The sequence below is a fragment of the Octopus sinensis genome, linkage group LG2 (assembly GCF_006345805.1).
Source record: "Octopus sinensis linkage group LG2, ASM634580v1, whole genome shotgun sequence".
NCBI classification, from domain to species: Eukaryota; Metazoa; Mollusca; class Cephalopoda; order Octopoda; family Octopodidae; genus Octopus; species Octopus sinensis.
Genome location: NC_042998.1, coordinates 86549927 through 86555926, shown reverse-complemented (window position 1 = coordinate 86555926; position 6000 = coordinate 86549927). Strand labels below are relative to the sequence as shown.

The following is a 6000-nucleotide window of genomic DNA, read 5'->3' as shown; positions in this document are numbered from 1 at the left end:
ATCACTACCAGAACTAGAGAAGAAATTTCAGGTGTTGAAGCAAGGTTTATAAATGAAGGGCCTTAGAGTCAATGTGGCAAAAACCAAAGTCCTAGTAAGTAGGAAGGTGAACACATCACAAAACCCTTTAGGTAGATGGTCCTGCTCGATCTGTAGAAAAAGTGTAGGTAGAAACTCCATAAAATGTACCCAGTGTAATCTATGGACACATAAGAGGTGCAGCAACATCAAAAGAAGATTTACTGAGAAGATAGCTTTTGTGTGCGGCAGATGCACATGGGCAATAAACACCACAGATGCTTAGAAAACTGATTCCATCACATACCAGAGGGAGAAACTAGAAGTAGTTGATAGCTTCCACTACCTAGGTAACCAAGTCTGCTGTGAGGTTGGATGCGCAGAGAGTGTTGCTACCAGAATAAGAATAGCCTGGGCAAAATTCAGAAAGCTCCTACCTCTACTGGTGACAAAGGCCTCTCGCTCAGAGTAAAAAGGTAGATTGCATGATGCCTGTGTGCAAACTTCCATGCTACACAGCACTGAAACATAGGCCATGACTACTGAAGACATGCATAGGCTTGAAAGAAATGAAGCTAGTATGCTTCGCTGAATGTGTAATGTCAGTGTGCACACACAACAGAGTGTAAGCAACCTGAGAGAAATGTTGGATATAAGAAGCATGAGATGTAGTGTTCAAGAGAGATGGCTGTACTGGTATGGTCATGTGCTACATATGGATGAGGAGAGCTGTGTGAAGAAGTGTCACTCTCTAACAGTGGAAGGAACAGTGATGAAGCATGATTTTCAAAAGTTGGGCCTCACAGAGGCATTGACAAAAGACCAAGATCTCTGGAGATATGCCGTGATTGAGAAGTCCTGGCAAGGAAAGTGAGATCACAGACATAGCCTACACCAGTGTCGCATAACAAGCCCATTTAAAAAGTACCTTTGAATTGTTGGACAACATGCTGTGCTTGAGGAGACCTACTGAGTCAAATAGATCAAAATCAAATCAAATCACAATCAAATGGAAATTGTAGTTGTGGCCGATAGCAGTGCTGGTGGAATGCAATAAGCACCATGTGTGGGTTGCTGCCAGATCCGCTTGACTGGCTCCTCATGCCAGTGGCACATAAAATGCACGATCTGAACATGGCCAATGCCAGTGCCATGAGACTGACTCCTGCACCTGTGATATGTAAAAAGCACCCTCTACACTCTCAGAGTGGTTGGCGTTAGGAAGAGCATCCAGTTGTAGAAACATTGCCAGATCTGATTGGAGCCTGGTGCAGCCTCCAGGCTTGCCAGTTCCCAGTCAAACTGCCCAACCAATGCCAGCACAAAAAATGGATGTTACACAACAATGATGATGATGATAATACTAATTACTTCTCTTCGTTTCTGCACCTCTACATGTTTCTGCAGCAATTAACTAATGCACACTGCAAAATATGCATTTTTTACGTGCATTTATTATTATTATTTTTACTATGTCTGTACTTATGTATATATAACAGAGAGAGAAAGAATTTCACTAAGCATCTGCTACAGGAGTTTAATTTAATTGCCTTCTCAACTTACTATTGTTTACTTAATTTCAATTCTAATTTCAATAATATATATTCTGCATTTACATTTTGTGTTCTCATTTTGTGTTCACATTTTTGAAACACATGTTTAGCTTGGTGAAGACAACCTAATGTGCTCTCATGTCTATGGCTTATTAATTTGTGATGTCAATAACTGGTATATGTGATTATGATACCCATTTGGATTCCATATCCCTACCACCATAATTTGGAAACTTATATATATATATAATATATATATATATATATATATATATATATATATATATATGCATGTATATATACATACATATGTATATACTTACATACATATGTATTTACATGCATACATACATACATACATACATATATATATACACACACACATATGCACACACATATATACATACATAACATACATACATTCATATATATATACTAGCAAACACACCCATCCTTTGGACGGTTTAAGTCACTTAGCTGGTATTTTTTCACCAAATAATTGAACTACCATTATGTTTTATGAGTAGCATGGCAATCTATGTTTCCGATAACCTCAGAACAGAAAATCAAATTGAAGGCTGGTTTTTGTGGAGGCCATTGCACTTTAATGATCATATAACATATATGTTTGCAAGTGGTGCAAAGTAGAGCTATTAGAGTGCTTTGGGAGTAGATTATGAATAATAATAAAAAAATATAGTTGTTTTACATGAAAGCGAAATTTCTAGTTAGAAACAACCACATAAATAGAGTAATGAAATTGAAGGAAGTCGTTGAAACTTCCCCTCTGCAAATTTTTTTTATCAACAGCAAAGGGAGCTATTTTTTCAGAGAGATAAGCTAACAAAGCCCCTTTACTCTGTCTTCCCACATAGCCTGCACATAAACTAACAATGAGTGCTGCATAAAGTTAAATTGATATGGAGCTTTCTGAAAGATGTGTGTAGCTTTCGTTAGTGGAAGCAGACCTATTATTTAAAGGCTGATTCTATGGAATGAATCATATGTGATTGTGTAAAAAAGGTCAGAACAACGATTCTAAAATGTATTTGAAACAATGGACAACTGTCAAAATATCATAATGGATGGGTAAATAAGTATCCTTAAATTGAAACAACATATTGGTAAGTAAACAAAGGTAGCAACAAATAGAAGTGAGGGAAAGGAACATCACCTTTCATGTAACTCAGAATAGGTAGCGGTAAGCTTGCTCAAGTTTAACACAGTTTACATGTGGAGATTAAGATTGTTTAGTTTTAGATATTCATCACATATAGTGGTCCTAGTCAGTTTAATTACCGTGGAGGTGAACAGTTGGAATAAATAAATAGACAAAATTCTTTCACTTTTAGAAAAAGATTAAAAAGGTATGGAAGATCCTACATACAAAAAACTATGTCCATTTAGGTCCATATACACGGAAGCTCTGGGCAAAATGTTCAGTGCATGACTATCTGGGACATAAATAACATGTGTGTAATGTTTGGTGAAAATCGGTTGAGAAGTGTGGAATGTATGCATTCAGTGTTCCTAGTCAATTTAAGTATGGCTGCTGGTGGACAGTAGAAATAAATAGTCAAAATCCTTTCACTTTTATGAAAAGATAAAAAACAGTATGGAAGATCCTACATACAAAAAACTATTACCATTTACGTCCATTTATGCTGGAGCGCTGGGCACCATGTTATAATGCATGGCCATCCTTAGGACATAAGTAATGTGTGTGTAAAGTTTGGTGAAACTTCGTTGAGAACTGTGGAAATGTATGTGTTAATCATTATGCATGCACATACTGTGATTTATATATACATATATATACATACACACACACACACACACACACACATATATATATATATGTATATAGTTAGAATTTGACAGAAAAACAAAAGACAAAGATAGGTGTATAAACAACAAGCAGTAATTACAATACAAGTGTATTAGTTTGACATTCGGGAAGGTAAGAAAGTCTTTTACATTTCAAGCCTGTGCTCTTCAACAAAGAGGAACACACACACACACACACACATACACACACACACACAAACATGCATATTGTTGCAATTGAGAAGACCTGGCAAATAAAGTGAGATCACAGCTGTGGCTGATACCTGTGTCACATAACCAGCCCATTTAAAAGTACCCTTGAATTGCTGACCAACACTCTGTGCTTGAGAAGACCTGTTGCGTCAAGTGAGATCATAGTTATGCCTGATGCTAGTGCTGCCTGACTAGTACCCATGCTGGTGGCACATAATAAGTACCCTTTGAGCAGAGATCGATGCCAGTGCTGCCTGACTGGCTCCCATACCAGTGGCACAAAGAAAGCACCTTCCAAACATGGTTGAAGTCAGTGCCTCCTTACAGGCTCTTGTGCCAGTAGCACATAAAAAGCACTATAGGAATCGTGGTTGATGCCAGTCCCACCTGACAGGGTCCTGTCCTGATGGCACATAAAAAGCATTCACTACACTCTCAGACTGATTGGTGTTAGGAAGGGCATCCAGCTGTAGAAACTTTGCCAGATCAGATTGGAGTCTGGTACAGCCTACTGGCTTGCCAGCCCTCAATCAAACCACCCAACCCATGCCAGTATGGAAAAAGGACGTTAAATGATGATGATGAGGATGATGATGATGATGATATATGTATATATATAATTAAATGCACAACCAAAAGAGCTACTAATAATTTCATGCTATTATGATACTTGAACAGCTATATTTATATAATACATCATGTATCTTAAAGTAACCTTTCAGACTCAGTTTATGTGTTATATATACATTTTTAAAAAACAAGGAACAAGGATGCTGGACAGTAAGAAAATAAGTAAAAAATAGGAAAAACCATGAAGAAGGTAAATGCAAAAAATAGAACAAGAAAAAAGAAACGAAATCTTGAACTAAGATCCTCATCCTCCCTGATTGCAGAAAGCTCATTAATTACAACTGGTTTACAATAAAAAAAACCAGAATATATGGCAAAGTCTGTGAGATAGCAACTCAATCCAGAGCACATGGTAAAAGAAACCTGTCTGTGTGTTTACACCTGTTAAAAATTTCAGATCTCAAATTAAGCAGTGTACTGGAATTTCTGGATCGAAGAAGAATATGTGATCGTTCTGCTACACATTAGTTGCATTTCTTAGATCCAGTAACATATGATTTGGATTCTGCACTATTCTCCACTTAATTGTATGTGGTGTGAAGCTGCTCTTCAAATTCCATACATAGTTAGCCAACTTAGCTGCATTACTTTTATCAATGTACTGGAAAGAACATAGATGGTTTACACAATGTCTCTTGAATTCTCCCTCACATAACCTGATGTAATTCTTTTCAATTGATTTGTCTTGGAGCTTAGCTGTAACTTTTGTCTCGTATATGACAGAGTTTATCATACACACCCGATCAAGTAGGCAAGCTTCAGGATCTTGACAGTTACAACTGGGATGGATCTCTTGGTAATTTTTGCAAGTTGTAATATTCTTAATATTGGGGCAGCAGCTGTATGACATTTTTATTGAGCATTTGTTAAAAATTTGCCTATATTTATGATTTATTGGAAAATGTTTATCTAAAAGGGACAGTTTATCCCTTAATGATAGTCATTAAGGGAGAGAGGAGGGGCAAACTAAATTATTTTCCTAGGTCTATTTTTACAATTCATATTTTTGCCTAAGGAGTTGTAATATATCTTATTTTTATAACCGCTGTTAGCTAGGGCATTATTATAGTAGGGGACTGCCTTAACAGATATTTATTTAGAAGATAGATTTGATATCCTATTACCAATATTCGCTATCAGATTTTAAAGACTATAGAAAAGTGACAAGACAGTTTATGTATTTATGAGAGTTTCTCATTTGGCATATGATACAAGTTATAAGAGCGGGGATTTAAATCTAGGGAAACATCTTTTTAAAAAAAATCAACTTTAGACAGATTAGTAGTAATAGTGATTTTGAGGCCTAAATGACTAAAGGTATCAATGAGGCCCAAATGCTGCTGGCTAAAGAGCTAGAAATATTTCTGGGAATCCAACAGGAGGCAGCGCTGGTCAGATATAGTGTTTTTACACATTTTTTCCACCATAAGAGAGAAGTTTTTCTCCATGTTAAGTGCCATGAATTTTCCTTTAGAAGTTGAAATAAGTCACAAACATATTTTAACTAACCTAAAGTTCCCTCCCTCCATCCATCCATCCTCCATCCATCCATCCATCCATCCATCCATCCATCCATCCATCCATCCATCCATCATCCATCCATCCATCCATCCATCCATACATACATACATACATACATACATACATGCATACATGCACACATACATACATACATGCACACATACATACATTTGGTTGTCCAGAAATTCTAAATCTTTTAACTCTTTATAGAACACACCTGAAACGTAACACAGTTAAA

At 36.6% G+C, this 6000-nt stretch overlaps 1 protein-coding gene across 1 annotated transcript in view; it reads right to left on the bottom strand.

The window, feature by feature from the left end:
* LOC115225134 (protocadherin Fat 4) overlaps positions 1–6000 on the bottom strand; it is a 549120-nt gene that overhangs the window by 8066 nt on the left and 535054 nt on the right. The gene's annotated exons all lie outside the window — the stretch shown is intronic.